This window comes from Bufo bufo, chromosome 4, assembly GCF_905171765.1.
Source record: "Bufo bufo chromosome 4, aBufBuf1.1, whole genome shotgun sequence".
Classification (NCBI taxonomy): Eukaryota; Metazoa; Chordata; class Amphibia; order Anura; family Bufonidae; genus Bufo; species Bufo bufo.
The window spans coordinates 236,127,543-236,152,875 of NC_053392.1; the positions used below are offsets into that span (position 1 = coordinate 236,127,543).

At 44.8% G+C, this 25,333-nt stretch overlaps 1 protein-coding gene across 2 annotated transcripts in view; it reads right to left on the reverse strand.

Annotated features, from left to right (window-relative positions):
- Positions 1 to 22,884, reverse strand: part of TPRG1 (tumor protein p63 regulated 1) — a 114,625-nt gene extending 91,741 nt beyond the window's left edge. Inside the window, exon 1 of one of the 2 annotated variants that reach the window (XM_040428382.1) lies at positions 22,786 to 22,884. The gene's annotated coding sequence lies outside the window, so the exon portion shown is untranslated. Of the gene's footprint in view, positions 1 to 22,783 lie in introns of both variants that reach the window. The other variant, XM_040428381.1, reaches the window with a different exon arrangement.
- Positions 22,885 to 25,333: the final 2,449 nt, after the last annotated feature.

The following is a 25,333-nucleotide window of genomic DNA, read 5'->3' on the forward strand; positions in this document are numbered from 1 at the left end:
TAAAATCATGTTATAGGAATCTAAAAATGCTTGCATCATACTTGTTAGGCTCTATTCACACCACATTTGGGGTGTTGAACGCCCACTCTATATGTTGAACATGTCAAAGTTATAGCACAAGGTATGCAATTGTATGGCATACTTCTGCGAGTCCCATTTTCAATAAAAAAATAAAAAAAAATACATTACGCACAAGATATACCTTTTTTGAGGGAAGCCTTTATATTGTAAAGCATAGTTGACTACACTTTACAATACAGGGTATACCAGTTCACAACTCAAGAATACACTTTTGACATATGACTGTCCGTTACCTAGAAGTCAATGGATATTTAGGTCTCACATTTCTACTATATATCTGTATATGGGATAGAAACTAAATAGATAGTATTCTCTATTAGACTACAATTGTCTAGACCAGGAATGGGCAAACTGTGGCTCCCCAACTACAAATCCCATCATGCCCTGCTGTAGGCCGATACTGGGAGTTGTAGTTTTACAACAGCTGGAGAGCCGCAGTTTGCCCATCCCTTGTCTAGAAAGCTAGGAGTGTTCATATGTACTAAAGTCAATCCTCGGGGAAAAGAAAAAAAAAAAAAAGCTTGTATCCTTAGCCTTACTGAAGTGCAAGCATATAAGCTCAAACACAAGGGAGCTATTGAATTTGTGAATCACCGTTTCTGAAAGAAAAAGAGCAATGAACTAAGCGAGTCAGTCACCATCACATGTCCGGTTATGCATATCCTGGCACATAATTTATGCACACGGCCGTATTGCCTCATGCACACGTCTGTGTGCATTCCGTATTTTTCTCATAATGGCTATTCTCATCTGCAAAAGGAGTGGATAGCAGATGGATGGAAAATCATGTGCATGAGCCCTTACTGCAGATTTAAAAAGCTACAAAGCATAAGCTCAGTAAGCTACTTTCACACTGGCGTTTTGGCTTTCAGTTTGCGAGAGCCCTGAACGGATCTCACAAGCGGCCCAAAACGGCTCAGTTTTGCCCCAATGCATTCTGAATGGAAAATGATCCGCTCAGAATGCATCAGTTTGCCTCCGTTCCGTCTCCATTCCGCTCTGGAGGTGGACACCAAAACGCATCCGTCCTGGCACACAATGTGAGTCAATGGGGACGGATCTGTTTTCTCTGACACAATAGAAAACGGATCCGTCTCCCATTGACTTTCAATGGAGTTCATGGCGGATCTGTCTTGGCTATGTTACACATAATACAAAACTGACCCGTTCGTGACGGATGCATGCTGTTGTATTATTGTAACGGATCCGTTTTTGCAGATCCATGACAGATAACCCAAAACGCAAGTGTGAAAGTAGCTTAAGACCAGTACACTCCAGGGTCCATGCCTGGTGTTAGATATCAACTTAATTATGCCATAGAGACTTTATCCCAGCTAAACAACTTCAGGCATGATTATCTATTGTTTCTCTGAAATTAGTGTAACAAACCTCTTCATTCATATTTCCTGCTGGACACAGATATAATAATGATACATACAGTGATCCCTCAAGTTACAATACTAATTGGTTCCCGGACGACCATTGTATGTTGAAACAATTGTAACTTGAGTAATCGGTTCCAAAGCCCCGAAATCCAAGATAAGAGAAAATGAAGATTTAAGAAAAAAGGAGATGACTAAGACAGATAAGGCTCCTTTCTCACTGGCGGTAGCAGGGTCCGACAGGCTGTTCTGGGGGAACAGCCTGCCGGACCCTGCTACCGCAAGTGTGAAAGTAGCCTTAAACAAGGCCTTACATATAACAGTCAGGAATAGCTGCTAACTAGTAACTAATCCAGCTATTGTACCAGAGAAGTGACCTTGATTGGTTGGATCGGAGTCTGATGTGGAGTCTGGTTTCAACTTATGATGGGTCAAAAAAGACCATTGTATGTTGAAAATATTGTATCCTTAGGCAGGGGCGTACATAGAAATCATAAATCATTGGGCCCCATAGCAAAAATCTGAATTGGGCCCCCTAACCCCACCTACTACCCACCCGTGGCCCATTCCACTACTAATTTAACCGTTAGGGATAAATAACTAAAAAACAAACTAAAAAATATTTTCCCATAAGGTTTTGCTCTGGAAATTATATACGTATATTTAAGTAGACATGGTTCCATGCGTATGTAGCCTACTGCTGACAATATAAAGCCTTAAAGGGGTATTCTCGTTTCAAACTATTCCCTATCCACAGGATGTGTACACTGCTCAAATATCTCCGGAATTCCCATAGAAATTAATAGAAGCACACAAGTGCGACTGGCCCCTCCGTTCATTACAGGCTTCAGGGCCTCCATTCTCACGGTTTGGGGGTTAACTTGAAAGAACCTGGATAACCCTTTAAAGCAGGGACGTCCAACCTGCAGCTGTCCAGCTACTGCAAAACTACAACTTCCATCATGCAACAGCTGTAGGAACGCAGGTTGGACATCCCTAACTTAAAGTACACGTAAACTAAATGAAGTTTATTAGAACCTATTATAAGTGCCATAAGATGACTTTTTCTAAGATGTATTATTATTTTCTGAAATTCAACTGCCTGTAGTGCTTAATAATCTGTACACCGCTGATATGATAGTGGTGTACAGAAGTACAGATTTCACTAGGGCTGCAGCGAGTGATGCACAGCACAAATCACTGCTCCTGCCTGCCAGCTAAAGATTTATATGCGAGCAGAGCTGAAGGAGTGCAGGGCAGGAGCTTGCATAGCATCGTTCCTCCTGCTTGTGCCCACTCTGCACAGCACCACCCCTCCATGAACTCTTCTTAATGCTAATGTGACAGGGGGAGGCTGCTGGGGCATCATCGTCTATATAAGCATCAACAAGCAGCGTTCATGGGGGGGGGGGGGGGTTCTCTATATCATAAGATTATTTAGAGGGCAGTGTGCCCCCTCTACCCTCGAACTCTGCTTGCTGATGCCCTCTCACAATAACACTCCCCCATTAACTTTTTTTTTTTTTTTTTTTTTTACTTTTGACAGTGCACAGCTGCACACTACTTACTTTGTCCGTAGCTGTGCAGGGCACGCTCTCTGGAGACATTACCAGTCTCTGGGTGGTTATAAATCACTGAGCCGGGCAGGCAGCGCAGTGGAAGACAAGTCCAGCATTTCGCCTGCTCAGTCCTGTCTCTGTTAACTGAGCTAGGCTAACCAATCAGCAGCAGGCTATTAACGCTGCTAAATGCTGATTGGCCAGTTCAACACCCAGCAGACAGAGAGGAAAGAGCACTGCCATAGGCTGGCTGGGGACTGTCTGTCACTGCAGGAGCCGGCAGAAAGATTGATAAAATATGTAAGGTGAGGGGGGCCCTGAGCACTGGGTAAGCAGGGCCCGTCTGAGCCCCAGAGAAGTGATAGTGGAGCCACAGCAGCTACACTGGCGATCAAAATTAGAGAACAATTTATGAACACTTGATTTTTTCAGAAATAATGTAATCGACTTTGATCATCATTTGAAGGTTTTTTTGTAAGGGGTAAACCATACCATTAGAACAGTGTTTCCCAAAATAACCAAAGTATTTTAACATAAAACCTTTAGTTTGTTTTTTTTAAACCTGATGATCATAATTAGAGAACAGCTATGACTGTAGCACAGAGAAAGACTAACTGAATTTTCTGCAGGTTACACCAGTCACAATCAGTAGAAGTGTACAGACCCTTGCTTTGAATGACTTCAGCACATCTGCGGCCACAGGACATCATTAGTCTCTCACACTGCTCTGGTGGGATTTTGGTCCACTCTTCTTGCAGCCTCTTCAGCAGTTCTGTGACTGTTGTGGGTTTCTTGACCATAACTTTGTCACCAAGGATTTTCCAGAGGTTTTCTATTGGGTTTAGATCAGGACTCTGGGCTGGTCATTTCATTGTTTCAATGTTTTCAGTTTCAAGGAACTGCTTTACCCGTTTTGGTGTGTGACAGGGGGCATTGTCCTGGCTGATTAAGTGATGAACGCAAGTAGGACCGGCCTTTGGGGTGTGCGGGCTGTGCGGCCGCACAGGGCGCCATAGCAACAGGGGCGCTGGGCGGCCGACAGCTCGCAATGTAATATGCGGCAGGCGAGGCTGCACTTGTGTTCTCCTTCGGGGCGCCCCCTCCATCTCCCCCTCCCCTGTCTGACCTGATTCCTCCTCCCCTGTGTCTGACCTGCCTGCTGCCCCCGCCGCTGCCAATAAGAAGAGAGACGGGAGGAGGAGGGGAGGGGCTGTGGCCACTGTGCCACCAACGTTTCTTATAAAGTTATACAAATACAGGAGGCGGGTGCCGGAATCAAATAGCCGACACCCGACCTCTGTGACAGGGAGCTGCGATCAGCGGCAGTTGAGTTAACCCTTCAGGTGCGGTACCTGAGGGGTTAACTGCCGCTGATCGCAGCTCCCTGTCACAGAGGTCGGGTGTCGGCTATTTGATTCCGGCACCCGCCTCCTGTATTTGTATAACTTTATAAGAAACGTTGGTGGCACAGTGCGCCCCCCTCCCCCCCCCCAACACCCCAGTATAAGAAATGTTGGTGGCACAGTGCGCCCCCCCCCCCCCCCCCCCCCCAACACCCCAGTATAAGAAACGTTGGTGGCACAGTGGGAAGTGCCAATGAGGGTTAAAAAATAATAAAAAACATTAACTCACCTCCTCCAGTTGATCGCGTAGCTGCCGGTCTCCTGTTCTTTCTTCAGGACCTGTGGTGACATCACTGAGCTCATCACATGGTCCATTACCATGGTGATGGATCATGTGATTTATCATGTGATGAGAACAGTGATGTCACCACAGGTCCTTTGACAGGTCATGAAGAAAGAACAGGAAACGATCAATTGGCGGAGGTGTTTATTATATTGAGGGGGGGCGCACTGCACCACCAATGTTTATTATATTGCGCCACCAATGTTTATTATATGGGGGGGGGCGCACTGCGCCACCAATGTTTATTATACTGGGGTGTTGGGGGGGGCCCACTGCGCCACCAATGTTTATTATACTGGGGTGTTGGGGGGGCCCACTGCACCACCAATGTTTATTATACTGGGGTGTTGGGGGGGCCCACTGCACCACCAATGTTTATTATACTGGGGTGTTGGGGGGGGCGCACTGCGCCACCAATGTTTATTATACTGGGGTGTTGGGGGGGGCGCACTGCGCCACCAATGTTTATTATACTGGGGTGTTGGGGGGGGACGCACTGCGCCACCAATGTTTATCATACTGGGGTGTTGGGGAAGACGCACTGCGCCACCAATGTTTATCCTACTGGGGTGTTGGGGGGGGGCGCACTGCGCCACCAATGTTTATCATACTGGGGTGTTGGGGGGAACGCACTGCGCCACCAATGTTTATTATACTGGGGTGTTGGGGGGGGGCGCACTGCGCCACCAATGTTTATCATACTGGGGTGTTGGGGGGGGCGCACTGCGCCACCAATGTTTGTTATACTGGGGTATTGGGGGGGGCGCGCACTATGGGCCAGTGCACAGGTGCGGTGATCGGATGGATGTTCTCAGCTGGACACCGGCCGACACTGCGCATGCGCTGGGAGCCTCACCAGCGGTTAGGGTAGGGAAAAAGCATTGGCCCGTACGTAATTTTTCCCTTCCCTAACCGTTGGTGAGGCTCCCGGTGCATGCGCAGTGTCGGCCGGTGTCCAGCTGAGAACATCCATCCGATCACTGCGCCTGCGCACTGGCCCATAGTTTTTCCCTACCCTAACCGCCGGCGAGGCTCCCGGCGCATGCGCACTCTGCTGTGAAATTTCCCTAACCTGTCGTTGTGCGCCTGCGCGACGCTGCACACCTCCTTACGTCATGTCCGGTGCGACCGGAAGTGACGAAGGTAGGGAAATCTCACGAAGTAGGGAAGTATAACATTACACCGGCCTTTGGGGTGTGCGGGCTGGTAACTTGTGCGCCACAAGGTTAGCACGCACAGGGCGCCTGAACACCTAAGGCCGGCCCTGAAAGCAAGAAAGGAACCATGGGCCAGATTTATCATTACTCTGAAAGCTCACTCCACTTTCACATATGGCTAAAGTCAGATTTATGATCGGCCCTGTAATAAATGTGGTTTGACAGTAGCAGTTTATCTGTCAGTAAGCAGCTTTACAAAAGTCGCACGTCCTTACGAAAAAGTCGCATGTTCTATTAAAAAGTCTTATAAGATAAGCATGGTCCTCACTGGAGTGAAATTGCGCATTTTTTTGCGACTTTTTAAATAGTCCCAATAGTAAATCTGTGTAGAGATTCATTTACATAAGAAAACACGCCCACTTTCAGAAAACTGGCAAGCATAGTGCAGAGCAGAAAAAAGTCGCAAATTTGTGCGCAGTTTTAGCATTTGTGCATTTTTTTTAGACTTTTTCACTCCATTATTCTGACTTGAGCTAATGATAAATCTGGCCCCATGTGTTGTTGAAGAAGGTTCTGATCCACACTTGCATTCACTCTGCCATGTAGCTGTATGAGAGGTCCAACATTCCCCAAACCATGACACGTCTTCCTCCATCTTTCACTGACTTCTTTACATACTTTGGGTTCAGTCTTTCCCCAGTTTGTCGACGAACATAATGTTTCCCATCAGACCGAAATAAATTAAACTTGCTTTCATCACCAAAATGAACTCTGGACCACTTCTCTGTCCACACAACATGCTCCTCAGCAAAGGAGAGAGTCTAGCCTTTTGATTCTTTCTGCTAATGAGAGGTTTGGTCACTGCAAAATGGGCCTTCAGTCCAAATGTTCTTAAGGGTCCATTCACACGTCCGCAATTTCGTTCCGCAAAATGGTGCGGAACAGAATTGCGGACCCATTCATTTCTATGGGACAGGACGATGTGCTGCCCGGATCCGGAATTGCGGATCCGCAATTCCGATCCCGAAAAAAAATAGAACATGTCCTATTCTTGTCCGCAATTGCGGACAAGAATAGGCATTTTCTATTAAGTGCCAGCGATGTCAGTGTTTTGCGGATCCGCAAAACACACACGGACGTGTGAATGGACCCTAAACGTCGAGACACTGTATGACGAGGCAGATCCTTAACCTGTTCAGTGCTCCAGCTGTGGCGTTGAAACGATTACCCATGGAGATTCTCGGCATTATCCTGTCCTCTCTTGCATTTGTCTTTCGAGGGCGACCAGCCTTCTTGGGGGGACTTGAATGAGTTTGTGATGTAAAGATGCAATATTCTAGAAATCACAGACTTGGAACGACCAACTTATCTTGCTACTGCTGATAGGGTCACCCCTTTGGCCTTTATCTGGACAACCTGCTGCCGGAGGGTTTCAGTCACTTTGGAACGGCACACCATTTTGGCAAAGTCAATGAAAACTGGAAAGTTAGGTTGCCAGTTAAATAGGGTTTGTCAGATCATTAAGGAAATTAGCACCAGTTGCCAGATTAACACCAATAACTTGCAGGTATCTGAAAGTTTTCTCTATGTTTGATCAGTGTTCTTTTTCAATCATCTCATTTACATTTTTAGAATTAGGGCTGAAACTATTCAAATCGATGAAATTGAGGCAAAAAAATCCTTGATGCAGTTTCCCTGCATCGAGCAATCGTTTGAATCACATGACCACGGAGCGTGAGTGAAATGAAGCTTCTCACTCACCGCTCCGTGGCCTCCCAACACGACACTGCGCTGCAGGGCCGTGCGTTCACACATAGTAAGCGCGCTGGCTGACGCGGTGTCTGATGTCAGGTCCCAGTGCATGCTGGGATGAAGACGCGTCTCCTGCAGGCTCTATGTGCCAGCCGCACTGCCATTAAAGGTAAGCATAAAGTCAGCGGCAGCAGCCGCAGGCCAGGGGGGAAACTGAGGCACCTGTGAATTGGTAATGACATGTTATTGGTGTCGGGGGGAAGGGGAAGGGGGGGGGTGGAAGACAGGTTAATTGGGGCACCAGGCTGTGATTTGGCATGTATAAAAGGGATATGAGACGGAGGTGGGGGGATGGAGAGGGGTTAATGGGGGCATCTTTGATTTGGCATGTATAAAGTTATTGGCGGGGGAGGGGTTAATGGGGGAACCTGTGATTTGGCCTAGAGGGGCTGATCTGGGGGAGTGGGGGACATGGTGGATGGCATAAAGGCACAGGGGAAGGGGGACATCATGGCAATCTAGATGGCATGGAGGGGCTGCTGATCTGATGGCAGTGGGGGTCGGGGCACATGGTGGATGGCATTGGAGGCACTGGGGAAGGGGGATATCATGGCAATCTGGATGGCATGTAGGGGTTGATGGCAGTGCCATCATGGGGGCATTGGGGGACATGGCATGGAGGGGCGGTCTTATGTGTGTGCAATTATTTGAAATAAAAATATTGTTTTTATAAAGCAATGTTATTTTAAGAAGGTTTTTCTCATTAGATTACTCGATTAATCGTAAAAAAATAGATAGAATACTCGATTACTAAAATATTTGTTTACTGCAGCCCTAGAATAAATACAATTTATGAAATAATCTTAAAATACTGCTATTTTACTCATGTTAGGATATATTCACATAGGACTACACTATGACCTTGACATTTTGGAAATTGTGTATTGTTCTCAAATTTTGATCGCCACTGTATGTTAGGCTACTTTCACACTCGCTTTTTCTGCGGATCTGTTCAGATAATACAACCAACCATCTGCATCCGTTCCGTTTGTATTATCTTTAACCCCTTAAGGACCCAGGACGTACCGGTACGCCCTATTTCCCGAGTCCTTAAGGACCCAGGACGTACCGGTACGTCCTGACTTAAAATCTGTATTCCGGCGCCCCAGGGGTTAATTGGAACGGGATTTCGGCTGAAATCATTCAGCCGGCATCCCGTAACAATGCAGGGGGGGGGGGTCATTTGACCCCCCCGTATCGGCGATCGCAGCAAACCGCAGGTCAGTTCAGACCTGCGGTTTGCTGCGCTTTTTGCAGTTTCTGATCGCCGCGGTCCCTGACCGCGGGGATCAGAAACTTTAGAGTGGCTAAAATAAATATTTTTCAACCCCCCCCCCCGCACCCCTGCACGATTTTATGCCGGAGGGGGGTGCGGGGGGGGGGGTGTCGCATGCGGTGGGGGCGTTGCGGGAGGCGGGCGGTGCGGCAGGCGGGATCGCGATCCCCCGCCCGCCTCCCCATGAATGATCGTTGGCTTCTAGTGGTTATACCAGGGTGCCAGCACATTGCTGGCACCCTGGTATAAACGGCTGACATCTGTGAAGATGTCAGCCGTTTAACCCTTTCCATACCGCGGTCCGTACGGACCGCTGTATGGAAAAAGTTAACTGTCATCGGTCAGGGAGCTCCCTCCCTCTCAATCGGGGGGCTGCTGTGCCTTTGCAGCCCCCCGATGGAGAGGGAGAGAGCCCCCAGAGAGCCCCCCTCAGCCCCGTGCTTACCCTTCCCCGTCTGCGAAGTTCTGAGCAGACGGGGAAGGTTCCCATGGAAACAGGACGCCTGCTCAGGCGTCCTGCTGTCCATGGTGCTGAACAGATCTGTGCTAAAAGCATAGATCTGTTCAGTGTAAGTAAAATACAGTACAGAACAATATATATTGTACTGTACTGTATTATACAGACATCAGACCCACTGGATCTTCAAGAACCAAGTGGGTCTGGGTCACAAAAATGTAAAAAAAAGTGAAAAAAGATTTAAAAAAAAACATTTATCACTCAATAAAAATTAAAAAAATAAAATACACTACACATATTAGGTATCGCCGCGTCCGTAACGACCTGATCTATAAAACGGTCATGTTACTTTCCCCGCACGGTGAACGCCATAAAAATAAAAAAATAAAAACTATGAGAAAATTGAAATTTTGCCCACCTTACTTCCCAAAAAAGGTAATAAAAGTGATCAAAAAAGTTGCATGTACGCCAAAATAGTACCAATCAAACCGTCATCTCATCCCGCAAAAAATCATACCCTACTCAAGATAATCACCCAAAAACTGAAAAAACTATGGCTCTTAGACTATGGAAACACTAAAACATGATTTTTTTTGTTTCAAAAATGAAATCATTGTGTAAAACTTACATAAATAAAATAAAAAGTATACATATTAGGTATCGCCGCGTCCGTATCGACCGGCTCTATAAAAATATCACATGACCTAACCCCTCAGGTGACCACCGTAAAAAAATAAAAACGGTCACAAAAAGTGTAATAGCGAGCGATCAAAAAGTTATATGCACCCCAAAATAGTGCCAATCAAACCGTCATCTCCTCCCACAAAAAATGAGATCCTACTCAAGATAATCGCCCAAAAACTGAAATAACTATGGCTCTTAGACTATGGAGACACTAAAACATTTTTTTGGTTTTAAAAATGAAGTTATTGTATAAAACTTACATAAATAAAAAAAATTGTATACATATTAGGTATCGCCGCGTCCGTGACAACCTGCTCTATAAAATTACCACATGATAAAACCTGTCAGATGAATGTTGTAAATAACAAAAAAAAAAAAAACGTGGCAAAAAAGCTATTTCTTGTTACCTTGCTGCACAAAAAGTGTAATATAGAGCAACCAAAAATCATATGTACCCTAAACTAGTACCAACAAAACTGCCACCCTATCCCGTAGTTTCTAAAATGGAGTCACTTTTTTGGAGTTTCTACTCTAGGGGTGCATCAGGGGGGCTTCAAATGGGACATGGTGTCAAAAAAAACAGTCCAGCAAAACCTGCCTTCCAAAAACCGTATGGAATTCCTTTCCTTCTGCGCTCTGCCGTGTGCCCGTACAGCGGTTTACAACCACATATGGGGTGTTTCTGTAAACTACAGAATAAGGGCCATAAATATTGAGTTTTGTTTGGCTGTTAACCCTTGCTTTGTAACTGGAAAAAAAATATTAAAATGGAAAATCTGCCAAAAATGTGAAATTTTGAAATTGTGTCTCTATTTTCCATTAAATCTTGTGCAACACCTAAAGGGTTAACAAAGTTTGTAAAATCAGTTTGAATAGCTTGAGGGGTGTAGTTTCTTAGATGGGGTCACTTTTATGGAATTTCTAATCTAGGGGTGCATCAGGGGGGCTTCAAATGGACATGGTGTCAAAAAACCAGTCCAGCAAAATCTGGCTTTCAAAAACCAAACCGCGCACCTTTCACTCTAACGCCCTACTGTGTGCCCGTACAGTAGTTTACGGCCACATATGGGGTGTTTCTGTAAACGGCAGAGTCAGGGCAATAAAGATACAATCTTGTTTGGCTGTTAACCCTTGCTTTGTTAGTGGAAAAAATGGGTTAAAATGAAAAATTTGACAAAAATATGAAATTCTCAAATTTCCTCCCCATTTGCCAATAACTCTTGTGCAACACCTAAAGGGTTAACAATGTATGCAAAATCAGTTTTGAATACCTTGAGGGGTGTAGTTTCTTAGATGGGGGTCATTTTTGGGTGGTTTCTATTATGTAAGCCTCGCAAAGTGACTTCAGACCTGAACTGGTCGCTAAAAATTGAGTTTTTGTAAATTTCTGAAAAATTTTAAGATTTGCTTCTAAACTTCTAAGCCTTATAACATCCCCAAAAAATAAAATATCATTCCCAAAACAATTCAAACATGAAGTAGACATATGGGGAATGTAAAGTCATCACAATTTTTTGGGGTATTACTATGTATTACAGAAGTAGAGAAACTGAAACTTTGAAATTTGCTAATTTTTTTCAAATTTTTGGTAAATTAGGTATTTTTTTGTGCAAAAAAAATTATTTTTTTGACTTCATTTTACCAGTGTCATGAAGTACAATATGTGACGAAAAAACAATCTCAGAATGGCCTGGATAAGTCAAAGCGTTTTAAAGTTATGAGCACTTAAAGTGACACTGGTCAGATTTGCAAAAAATGGCCTGGTCCTTAAGGTGAAAATGAGCCCGGTCCTTAAGGGGTTAAAGGGAACCTGTCACCTCCAAAACACATTTAAAACCAAAATCATTACCTTACAGTAGCCCCCAGTGTGTTCCCAATCATGTTTTTCATTCCTCCACTGGTTGTTGTATACTTTATAAAAAAACGCTGTTTTAGGCCTCATGTACACGACCGTTGTTGTGTTCCGTGTCCGTTGTTCCGTTTTCCGTGATTTTCTGCGGACCCATTGACTTTCAATGGGTCAGTTGAAAACTCGGAAAATGCACCGTTTGTCATCCGTGTCCGTGACCCGTGTTTCCAGTCAGTCAAAAAAATATGACCTGTCCTATTTTTTTCACGGACAACGGTTCGCGGACCCATTCAAGTCAATGGGTCCGTGAAAAAACACGGAGGCACACAAGATTGTCATCCGCGTCCGTGATCCGTGTCCGTTTTTTTCCTATCATTTGCAAGGCAAACTTGACTTAGATTTTTTTTTTTCACTTTTCATGTCTGGTGATCCTCCAAAAATCAAGGAAGACACACGGAAACAAATCACGGAACAACGGAACCCCGTTTTGCGGACCGTGAAAAAATACTGTCGTGTGCATGATGCCTTAGTCTGCGTTTTTCGCTATCCTCAGAGTCAGCTTGAAGTCAAGGGGGCAGCGTCAAGTCAAGCTATGCCCGCCCCTTACACGTCCTCCCTTCACTGTGATTGACATCCTGCTGGGAGGCTGCCGTCGTGCAAGTCTCGCGCATGCGCTGTGCGCTCCTTGTCACTGCACGATCCTGTCTCCGGCTCCCGCACTCAGCCGGCCACTTTCATCTCTGCGCATGCGCTGGGCTTTTCCATCGAGCACGCGCAGAGAGAGGAGAGGAAAGCGGCTGGCTGAGTGCGGGAGCAGGGATCGCGTAGTGACAAGGAGCGCACCGCGCATGCGCGAGACTTGCACGACGGCAGCCTCCCAGCAGGATGTCAATCACAGAGAAGGGAGGACGTGTAAGGGACGGGCTTAGCTTGACTTGAAGCAAGGAGGCTGCTGCCCCCTTGACTTCAAGCTGACTCTGAGGATAGTGAAAACGCAGACTAAAACTGCGTTTTTATAAAGTATACAACAACCAGTGGAGGAATGAAAAACATGATTAGGAACACACTGGGGGCTACTGTAAGGTAATGATGTTGGTTTAAAATGTGTTTTGGAGGTGACAGGTTCCATTTAACCCCTTAAGGACTTAGGACGTACCGGTACGCCATGTTTGCCGAGTCCTAACTTTAAAATTACATTGCGGCGCGGCGGGGGTTAATCGGAACAGGATGTCCGCTGAAATCATTCAGCGGGCATCCTGTCACAACGTCGGGGGGGGTCATGTGACCCCCACATCGGCGATCGCCGCAAACCGCAGGTTAACCGCCTCACGTCCGCCCATAGGATATAAACGTCCTATGGGTGGACGTCTATTTCTGACAGCACGTTTTAAAACGTCCTGTCAGAAATAGCAGCTGCACGCTAATCGTGCAGCTGCTGATCGGGTTGCCCGCTGTCAGTGACAGCAGGGCAACCCAGAGAGGAGGCAGGGACAGTGCCCAGGTGTCCCTGCCTTCACGATCGCTGCAGACACAGCGCTCACCGAGCGCTGTGTCTGCAGAGCAGGAAGCGCTGTGCGCTTCCTGTTCCGGCCCGGCGGTCATGTGACCGCCGTGACCGGAGTGTGCAGGAGCTGTGTGAGGTCTCTCAGAGACCTCGATCAGCCCTGCTGTGAGGCTGTACAGCGCAGGATTGCTGCTGTACAGCCTCTATAGGGGTGCATTTGTCCTGTAACTGGGGCTACTATCTCAGCCCCAGTTACAGGAGAAATCAACTGTGAAAAAAAAAAGAAAAAAGTGAAGCAAATGTCCCCCAGAGGTCTTGTATGACCTTATGGGGGACGAAAAGTGTAAAAAAAAAATAAAAAAAATAAAGGGTTGAAAAAATCAAATAAAATAAAGTTTCACATGTAAAAAAAAAAAAAGTTCCCAAGTTAGGAATAAAAATAAAAAATTAAAAATAGAAAAAATAAAGTAAAATAGACATATTTAGTATTGCCGCGTCCGTAAAAACCAGCTCTATAAAAATATCACATGACCTAACCCCTCGGATGAACACCGTAAAAAATAAATAAAAAAAACTGTGTCAAAACAAGCAATTTTTGTCACCTTGCATCACAAAAGGTGCAACACCAAGTGATCAAAAACGCGTATGTCCCACAAAATGGTACCAATAAAACCGTCACCCTCATCCCGCAAAAAATGAGCCCCTACATAAGAAAATCTCTCAAAAAATAAAAAAACTATAGCTCTCAGAACATGGGAACACATTAAAACATAATTTTTGGTTTCAAAAATGCTATTATTGTGTAAAACTTTAATAAATGAGAAAAAGTATACATATTAGGTATCGCCACGTCCGTAACAATCTGCTCTATAAAAATGTCACTTGACTGAACCCCTAAGGTGAACGCTGTAAAAATAAATAAATAGAAACTGTGCTAAAACAACCAATTTTTTGGTCACCTTGCCCCATAAAGTGTTATATTGAATGATCAAAAAATCATATGTACCCAAAAAATAGTACTAATAAAACTGGCACCTTATCCCCTAGTTTCCAAAATGGGGTCACTTCTTGGGAGTTTCTACTGTAAGGGTGCATCAGGGGGGCTTCAAATGGGACATGGCATCTAAAAACCATGTGGAGTTTCCTTTCCTTCTGCGCCCTGCCGTGTGCCCATACAGCAGTTTACGACCACATGTGGGGTGTTTCTGTAAACCGCAGAATCTGGGTAATAAATATTGAGTTTTGTTTGGCTGTTAACCATCGATGTGTTTAGAGAAAAAAATTGATTAAAATGGAAAATCTGCCAAAAAAGTGAAATGTAAAAATTTGATCTCCATTTTCCTTTAATTCTTGTGGAACGCCTAAAGGGTTAACAAAGTTTGTAAAATCGGTTTTGAATACCTTGAGGGGTGTAGTTTCTACAATGGGGGTCATTTATGGGGGTATCCACTATGTAGGCCCCACAAAGTGACTTCAGACCTGAACTGGTTCTTATAAAAGTGGGGTTTTGGCAATTTTCTTAAAAATTTGAAGAATTGCTTCTAAACTTCTAAGCCTTCTAACGTCCTAAAAAAATAAAATGACATTTCCAAAATGATGCCAACATAAAGTAGACATATGGGGAATGTTAAATAATAAATATTTTATGAGGTATCACTTTCTGTTTTAAAAGCAGAGAAATTGAAATTTAGAAAATTGCGATTTTTTTTAAATTTTGGGGTAAATTTGGGATTTTTTCATAAATAAAGGTGAAATATTTTGACTCAAATTTATGACTATCATGAAGTACAATGTGTCACGAGAAAACAATCTCTGAATGACTTGGATAAATAAAGGCGTTCCAAAGTTATTACCACATAAAGTGAGATATGTCCGTTTTGCAAAATTTGGCCTGGTCAGGAAGGGGGCAAAGGGCCCAGATGGGAAGTGGTTAATTCAGACCTGCGGTTTTTACCTTATCCGGCGGGCGGCGGTGCCATCGAGTCCCCATGCGGCTGTAGGGGGGACCCGATGGCATGGAAGGCAGCGCGATGCCTTCCTTAGGCATCTGCACTGCCTTCCGGTGACGAGCCTGTGAGATCCAGCCCCCTGGATCTCACAGGCTGGAAGCTGTATGAGTAATACGCACTGTATTACTCATACAGCCAATGCATTCCAATACAGAAGTATTGGAATGCATTGTAAAAGGGATTAGACCCCCAAAAGTTGAAGTCCCAAAGTGGGACAAAAAATTAAGTAAAAAAAAGACATATTAGGTATCGCCGCGTCCATATCGACCGGCTCTATAAACATATCACATGACCTAACCCCTCACATGAACAACGTAAAAAATAAAAACTGTGCTAAATAAACCATTTTTTGTCACCTTACATCACAAAAAGTGTAATAGCAAGCGATCAAAAAGTCATATGCACCCTAAAATAGTGCCAATCAAACCGTCATCTCATCACGCAAAAAATGAGACCCTATCTAAGATAATCGCCCAAAAACTGAAAAAACTATGGCTCTTAGACTATGGAGACACTAAAACATGAATTTATTTTTTGTTTCAAAAATGATATTATTGTGTAAAACTTACATAAATAAATAAAAAAAAGTATACATATTAGGTATCGCAGAGCCCGTAATAACTTGCTCTATAAAAATATCACATGACCTAACCCCTCAGATGAATACCGTAAAAAAATAAAAATAAAAACGGTGTAAAAAAAAAGCCATTTTTTGTCACCTTACATCACAAATAGTGTAATAGCAAGCAATAAAAAAAAGTCATATGCACCCCAAAAGAGTGCCAATCAAACCGTCATATCATCCCGCAAAAATCATACCCTACCCAAGGTAATCGCCCAAAAACTGAAAAAATTATGGCCCTCAGACTATGGAAACACTAAAACATGATTTTTTTTGTTTAAAAAAAAGAAATCATTGTGTAAGGCCTCATGCACATGACCGTTGTGCCGTTTTCCTTTCGCGGACCCATTGACTTTCAATGGATCCGTGAAAAAAAAAAAAAAAAAAAAAGGAAAATGCACCGTTTTGCAGCCGCATCCGTGATCCGTGTTTCCTGTCCATCAAAAAAAAAATATGACCTGTCCTATTTTTTTGACGGACAACGGTTCACGGACCCATTCAAGTCAATGGGTCCGTGAAAAAACACGGATTCACACAAGATTGGCATCCGCGTCCGTGGTCCGTGGCCGTAGGCTACTTTCACACAGACTGATCCGCAGATCCATCTGCATAAAAGCTTTTTCAGAGCTGTTTTCACTTCGTGAAAACTCAGATCCGACAGTATATTCTAACACAGAGGCGTTCCCATAGTGATGGGGACGCTTCTAGTTAGAATATACTTTGAACGGTGTACATGACTGCCCCCTGCTGCCTGGCAGCACCCGATCTCTTACAGGGGGCTGTGATCCGCACAATTAACCCCTCAGGTGCCGCCGGCCCCCCTCCCTCCCCTGTAGTACTGTAGATTCATTGGTGGCCAGTGGGCCCCCCCTCCCTCCCCCTCCTAATTAAAATCTCCCCCCCTATCATTGGTGGCAGCGGAGAGTACCGATCAGAGTCCCAGTTTTAATCGCTGGGCTCCGATCGGTAACCATGGCAACCAGGACTCTACTGCAGTCTTGGTTGCCATGGTTACTTAGCAATTTTTAGAAGCATTATACTTACCTGCGAGCTGCGATGTCTGTGACCGGCCGGGCGCTCCTCCTACTGGTAAGTGACAGGTCTGTGCTATAAGCAATGCTATATAAGATGCTATATAGTTCAATCCACAGATCCCCCTCCCCATAACAGTGCCATCCACAGATCCCCCTCCCCATAACAGTGCCATCCACAGATCCCCCTCCCCATAACAGTGCCATCCACAATTTGTTTTAATATGGCCTTTGAACATAATTTTTCAAGTAAAATCATATAAACCCCTTTTTTTTGTCATTTTGGTGTTTTTTCCCGATTAATCGATTAAATTATTGACAACTAATAGATTATTCAAATAATCGTTAGCTGCAGCCCTAATAGAAACCACCCAAAAATGACCCCATTTTACAAATATATTAAAAGAAAATAGAGATAAAATTTCTAAATTTCACTTTTGGCAGATTTTCCATTTGAATCCATTTTTTCCAGTTACAAAGCAAGGGTTAACAGGCAAACAAAACTCAATATTTATGGCCCGGATTCTGTAGTTTACAGAAACACCCCATACGTGGCCGTAAACTACTGTACGGGCACACGGCAGGGAGCAGAAAGAAAGGAATGCCATATGGTTTTTGGAAGGTAAATTTTGCTGGACTGTTTTTTTGACACCATGTCCCAATTGAAGCCCCCTGATGCACCCTAGAGTAGAAACTCCAAAAAAGTGACCCCATTTGGAAACTACGGGATAGGGTGGCTGTTTTGTTGGTACTATTTTAGGGTACATATGATTTTTGGTTGCTCTATATTACACTTTTTGTGAGGCAAGGTAACAAGAAATAGCCGTTTTGGCACCGTTTATTTTTTGTTACAGGTTAGATCATGTGGTATTTTTATAGAGCAGGTTGTCACGGACGCGACAATACAAAATATGACTACTTTTTTTGGTTATTTGTTTAAGTTTTACATAACAAAGCATAAAAAAAAAAAATATATGATTCTTTAGTGTCTCCACATTCTGAAAGCCATAGTTTTATTTATTTTTTGGGCGACTCTTGTGTAGGGGCTAATTTTTTTCGGGATGAGATGACGGTTTGATTGGCACTATTTTGGGGTGCGTATGCCTTTTTGATCGCTTGCTATTACACTTTTCGTGATGTAAGGTGACCAAAAATGGCTTTTTTATTTACACAGTTTTTATTTTTTACGGTATTTACCTGAGGGGTTAGGTCATGTGATATTTTTATAGAGCAGGTTCTTACAGACGCGGCGATACCTAATATGTATACTTTTTTTTAAATTTACTTAAGTTTTACACAATACCAGCAAATTGTGTTTTAGTGTCTCCATATTCTGAGCCATAGTTTTTTTTATTTTTTGGGAGATTGGCTTAGGTAGGGGTTCAATTGGGGTAGATTAGCACTATTTTGGGGGGCATACGCCTTTTTGATCACTTAGTGTTGTACTTTTTGGGATGTAAGGTGACAAAAAATTGTTTTTACAGTTTTTATTTTATGGTATTTATCGGACAGGGTGGATCATGTGATATATTTATAGAGCCACGGCGATACCCAATACGCGTTTTTTTACTTTATTAATTTTATTAAAAACTTCCTTTTTTTTTCTTTACTTTATTTCTGATGTTCACGTTTGGGGGTCTGATCCCCTCTGCAATGCATTACAATACATCTGTATTGTAATGCATTGCCTGTTAGTGTATGCCACTGAGTCATACATTAACAGGTTGCCTAGAAGACCCAGCCTGAGGCTGGATCTCCTCGGCTCCCGTAGAAGGCAGTTCCCGATGCCGTGCAAGGCATTGGGCAGCCTCTGCACGGCATTGGGCTGCCTTCTGAGACATCGAGTCTCCGCCACAGCAGCGCGGGGACTCGATGCGCTCACCCGACACAAACCCCTAGAATGTGAATACCACTCACATTTAAGGACAAGATGCTAGTGGCCATTTTATATCATGGAGAACCCCTGTAATGTCTTAAAGGGATATTCCCACTGCATACTTTATGTCATATTCATAGAATAAGCCAGAAATATCTGATGGACGCATGTTCCAACTCACTGTCCTGGGCTTACTCTAGAATACAGGTCCCATGACCCCTGGAGAGGTGGTCACACTTTTGAGCAACTCTCACCTTTCACTTCTATGGGGGTTGCAGAAACTACACAGCAGGCTGTGTCAGACACTGGCCCCATAGAACCTACGGAAACTTTCAGTAGAAACATAGCGGGCATTGCGCCACTATTGTGGCATTAAAAAGGTTGCAAAATATGTTGCATATGTGCACCATAATTTGTGACATTTTAAGCTTCTCAGAACTTTTCTGAAGTGTCAAGAAAAGGGGTGGGGCTTAGCAGGGGCAGGACTTTGTGCTGCCCGCTGGATTTACTATAATTACGCCAGAAAATTAGCGTTAAAGGGCTTCTGTCACCCCACTAAACAGTTTTTCTTTTTTTTTGGTTACTTATAATCCCTATACTGCGATTTATGCATACATACTGTAATTAATCATTTTGGTTCAGCAGATTATGTTAAAAACGTACTTTTAAAATATGCAAATTACCTTGCTACCACAAAGTAGGGCGGCTACTTGCTGGTAGCAGCCGCATCCTCCTATCCTAAAGACGCCCCCTCCGCATGTTGATTGACAGGGCCAGCGGACGGGATCTCTCTCTGCTGGCCCTGTTTGCATTCAAAATCTGGCGCCTGCCCCGTACCTGTCTTCAGTCGGCGCAGGCGCACTGAGAGGCGGTCGCTCGCTCGGCCGCTCCATCCTCAATGCGCCTGCGCCGATGACGTCACATCTACACCCGGCGCAGGCGGCATTAAGGATGGAGCGGGGCCGAGCGAGGCGATTTTTCCGCGCGAGTGCAAAACATTGTAATGCGTTTTGCACGCGCGTGAGAAAATCGGCATGTTTGGTACCCAAACCCAAACTTCTTCACAGAAGTTCGGGTTTGGGTTAGGTGTTGTGTAGATTGTATTATTTTCCCTTATAGCATGGTTATAAGGGAAAATAATAGCATTCTGAATACAGAATGCATAGTACAATAGGGCTGGAGGGGTTAAAAAATTGTGGTGACGTCACTCCGGTCATCACATGGTCCATCAGATGATCCATCACCATGGTAATGGATCATGTGATGGACCATGTGATGAGTGCAGTGACATCATCAAAGGTCCTTTTCCTCAAAGAAGAAGACAGAAGAGAAGCCGGGCTGCGCGAGCAAGTGGATTAAGGGGAGTTAAATTATTATATTTTTTTTTAACCCCTCCAGCCCTATTGTACTATGCGTTCTGTATTAAGAATGCTATTATTTTCCCTTATAACGAGGTTATAAGGGAAAATAATAAAGATCGGGTCTCCTAGCAACCGATCATCTCCTAGCAACCGCGCGTGAAAATTGCACTGCTTCCGCACTTGCTTGCGATTTTCACGCAGCCCCATTCACTTCTATGGGGCCGCAGAATATAGAGCATGCTGCGATTTTCATGCAACGCACAAGTGATACGTGAAAACCAACGCTCATGTGCACAGCCCCATAGAATTGAATGGGTCCGGATTCAGTGCGAGTGCAATGCGTTCACCTCACGCATTGCACCCGCGTAGAAATCTCGCCCGTGTGAAAGGGGCCTAAGACAGTTGTGGCATGCACACGGCCGGGATCGGTGATTTGCGGACAGCAACATGGATACAGATGAGTGCATGAGGCCTAATTTATTAAGAGGCATCTGCTGATCTCACACCAGTGCAGGGGTATGGGAATGCAGGTAGGGGTATGTCCCTCATGAAGATTTATCAAACTGGTAAAAAGGTAAACTGGCTTAGTTTGCCCATAGCAACCAATCAGCTTGATTCTTTCATTTTCCTAACAAAACTGAAAAAAATTAAAGGTGGAATCCGATTGGCTGCTAGGGAGAACTAATACAGTTTTCCTTTACACCAGTTTGATAAATTCCCCCATGGAGCCTTGACGACTTTTATGACGTGCAACGTTGACAGTTAAAACATTGCAGACTTCTGACACAGCACAGAAACCTGTCTGACCACACCGTGGAAGCCATCCGTGCTTCTCCGTTCTCCGTCTTGTTAGACCTCTTTCACAGGAACGAGTTTTCTGCACGGGTGCAACGGGTGAAGTGAACATATAGCGCCCGCACTGAATCCTGACAAATTCATTTTAATGGATCTGTGCACACGAGCGTTGTTTTTCACGCATCAGTTCTGCATTGCATGATAATCGCAGCTTTGTTCTATATTGCGCGTTTTTCCACGCAGCTCTAGCCTCACAGAAGTGAATGGGGCTTCAGTGATTTTTCACTGATGGTTGCTAGGAGATGTTTGTAATGCCTCAGGCCGAATGCACACGGCCGTGAGTGTCCGTGTATGCCGGCCTGGATTCCTGTTCAGAGCAGGAGTGCACGGTGTCATTGGGGCGCTCGAGTGTATTAACTGTAGTTGCAGAGGCAGCATGAAGCGCACGGCGTCATAGCAACCAATGACGCCATGCGCTCCTGCTCTGAACAGGAATCCAGCCCGGCATACCACGGACCGCTCTCGGCCTCATTCACACAGTCAGTGATTTTGAGCCAAAACCAGGTGCGGCTGTAAACACAGAACAGGTGCAGATCTTTCTCTTATACCTTAGGTCCTGTGGAGGCTCCAATCCTGATTTTGGCTCACAATCGCCAATGAAATCACTGACCAAACAATGACGTGTGAATGTGCGGTCCGCAAATTGCGGATTCGCAAAACACGGATGGCGTCCGTGTGCGTTCCGCAATTTGCAGAACGGCACAGACAGCCATTAATATAACTGCTATTCTTGTACGCAAAATGCGGACAAGAATAGGACAGGATATATTTTTTTGTGGACCAGGGAATGGAGCAACGGATGCGGACAGCACACGGAGTGTTGGCCGCATCTTTTGCAGCCCCATTGAAGTGAATGGGTCCGCATCCAGAGCCGCCAAAACTGCAGCTCGGATGCGGACCAAAACAACGGCCGTGTGCATGAGGCCTAAGTCTTCTCTTTTTTTTTTTTTTTTTTTTTTTACACGATTGAAAAACGCATCAAAACTGCTTGCACCTGTGTGGAAAAAACTGAACCACTAAACGCGATTCTTGCAGAGAAAACTGACTGAACTTGCTTGCGAAATGCTCCGAGTTTGACTGAACACACCCTGACGTAATCTGTATCGTTCGTGTGAAGAGGCCTTAAAGGGTTCCTCTAGGATTATATAAAATGGCCTTGAGTAACGTGGAACAGAACAGGTTGTGCCCACCTTCAGCTTTCTCGTCAGGCTGCTCAGACGTGACAACACCTCCCAGGCAGGCTTTCATCATTACCATGTATTGCTGGGCAGAGCTCCAGACAGTAAGGAGAGATCCTGAGAGACGTCACAGGCCTGGCTGCTATAGGTTACTCTACATACATCTGGGATGTCTGGACCACACACCTGTCACTTAGGCGACACATGGGCCAGGCACTAAAACTGCTTTCTGTCAGAGGTTTCCAGCCCATTCACACTTGCACAGTGGGTGCTGGCATGGCAGTTAGTAGAGCAGGGTGGGGCTTGGTGAAGTTTTTCTAAGTTCTCCATAGCCGCCTGTGAGGGCAGAGAATGGCGGCTGCTCCCCCATCTACATGGAGTGCACGGTGGGCACATAGTCTTACCGGTGTGTGACAAGCTGGAGGACCCCGGGCAGCTGCTCGTCTCCTCCTGTGACCGCACTGACTGCATGCGGATGATGAGAGTCACAACTCCTCCCACCCCTTGTGAATCGCTGCTACAAGGAAGTGCTCAGCTCTGCCGTTAAAGTGGAAGCTCCGGTTCTCTCCATAGAGACGGCAGCTGTGTCCACTTACCGCGGTAGGTAGGTTTGTGCGGGAATATCCTGGGAAGAGCTAGTGACATTATGTATCACGGTAATAGATAGGGCCTCAGGAAGAAAGCGCTGTATACGTATATACACAGTATACAAGAGCAGCTGCAGCCGATAAACGCAGTACAATGGGGGTCATTTGCAAAGACTGGATTTTACACAGGACATTTACTCCTTGCTTTGCCTTCAGCAGTCCCCTGCATCTGGCTGCAGTAGTTTAGATATATTTTTGCTACATTTAGGCCTCATCACACGACCGTATGTATTTTGCGGTCCGCAAAAAAAAAATGGATTTGCAAAAAAATACGGATGACAATCCGTGTGCAATTCCGAATTTTGCGGAACGGAACAGCTGGCCCCTAATAGAACAGTCCCTATCCTTGTCCGTAATGCGGACAATAATAGGATGTTCTATTTTCTTTGCAGAACGAAAAGACGGACATACGGAAACAGAATGCACACGGAGTAACTTCTGTCTTTTTTATACGGACCCATTGAAGTGAATGGGTTCCGCATACGGTCCACAAAAAAAACCCCGGAAACGGACACGGAAAGAAAATACGTTCGTGTGCATGAGGCCTTACTCCTGTTTCCCGATGTAGGAACGTTGGTAAGTTTTGTCGGAGCCGAAGTCCCAGCCCCCGCACTCCCCTCCACCTCGCCCTCGACAATCATTACGTATCAAACAAGGTGCAAAAACGCCTATGCGTTCAAAAAATCCGCAAAAGGGTGTCATGCCACATTTTTACACCAAAAATGGGTAAAAATGTTTGTATAATTATCCCCAATAAGTGTATACATGTGCTCAGGGTTGCCACCTTCCAGGAATTTCTGGACAGTCTGTAAAAATAGGCGACTTTTTTTTCCTGTGTCCGTGAAAAAAAAAAATTATGTGTCTGTGAATTGAGTAGATTATTTTGGTGGTAATTCTCATGATTTTACAGCTCACAGTAAATGCTGCTAATGAGTTCTTATCGGTATATTGACCATAGACCTGTTTTACTTCAATTTCCGTAGAAATTGTTGGCTGATTTTGGGATAATTTTGGTTGGCAACTCGGCATGTGCTGTCCATGGAGAACAATGGCAGTACACGTTTTGAGAATTAGGGTACCAGCTACACAGCGTTAGTGATGAGGGCGCCCCCTAGTGTAGCAGGCTGCCATTGGAATGAATGGTGTCGCAGGGCAGCTCACACGTTTGCTGCAACCACAACACTCGAATCGCAAAAAATCCAACACTGCTTGATGTCCGAAATCGCAATGCAGTCGTACCCTTTGTGACTAGGGATGAGCAAACTTCTGTTTACAAGTTTGGCGTACAAGTTTCGGTTATCTAAGAATTCCGTTATGGATTCCCCTACCATGACCATTTACTTATGGTCCGTGGTAGTGGACTCCATAACGGAATTTTTATAACCGAAGCCGAACCTTGTACGCTGAACTTGAAAACAGAAGTTTTGCTCATCCCTATTTGTGACGTGGGAGGCTATGTTTCACTAGGGCAAAGTCTGCATCTGTTACGGCAGCAGCGGAATCCAATGCGTAAGGGAGCATTCACACGACCGTGTTGGTTTGCGGGTCCGCAAATCATGGATCCGTGTGTTCCGTATGTCTTCAGTTATCTTTCCGTTCCGTAAGTCCGTATATTATGGACGGGGACAGGGTGTTTCCGTGTGTCATCCGTTTTTCACTGTCCGCTAAAAACTGAAATGGGGTTTCTTAGAATGTTTTCAGTCCAGGGGTCCGCAAAAAACGGATGACATACGGATGCATTTCCGTGTGCTATCCGTTTTTTACGGACCCGTTGACTTTCTATGGGGCCACTGACCGCAATTTGCGGCCAAGTATAGAACATGTTCTAAAATAAAAGGAACGGGCACACGAAACGGACAGCACACGGATGACATGGAAAGGCATTCCGCAATTTTTGCAGACCCATAGAAATGAATGGGTCCATGCATTGTCCGCAAAAATTGCGGAATGGACGCGGAAGAAAAACACGGTCGTGTGAATGCTCCCTTATCCATATTCAAAAAGCGCACCTTGTACACATAAGATTTTTGTTTTCCAGCAACGGATTTGAAAAACATTTGAGAAGTGACATTTTAGGCTAAGGGTACTTTCACACTAGCGTTGTTAGAATCCGGGAATTCCGTATGCAAATGTATATCTTTTTTTTTCTGGATACGGATCCGTTAGACTTATTCATTGAAATACCGGATCCGTCTTTCCGGTATCATCCGGAATAACGGATCCGGTATAAAAAATTTTCAAAGCTAGAAAGAACTGCGCATGCGCAGACCGAAATTTCAATACCGGCAAGTGCGGTAGTGTTCCGGA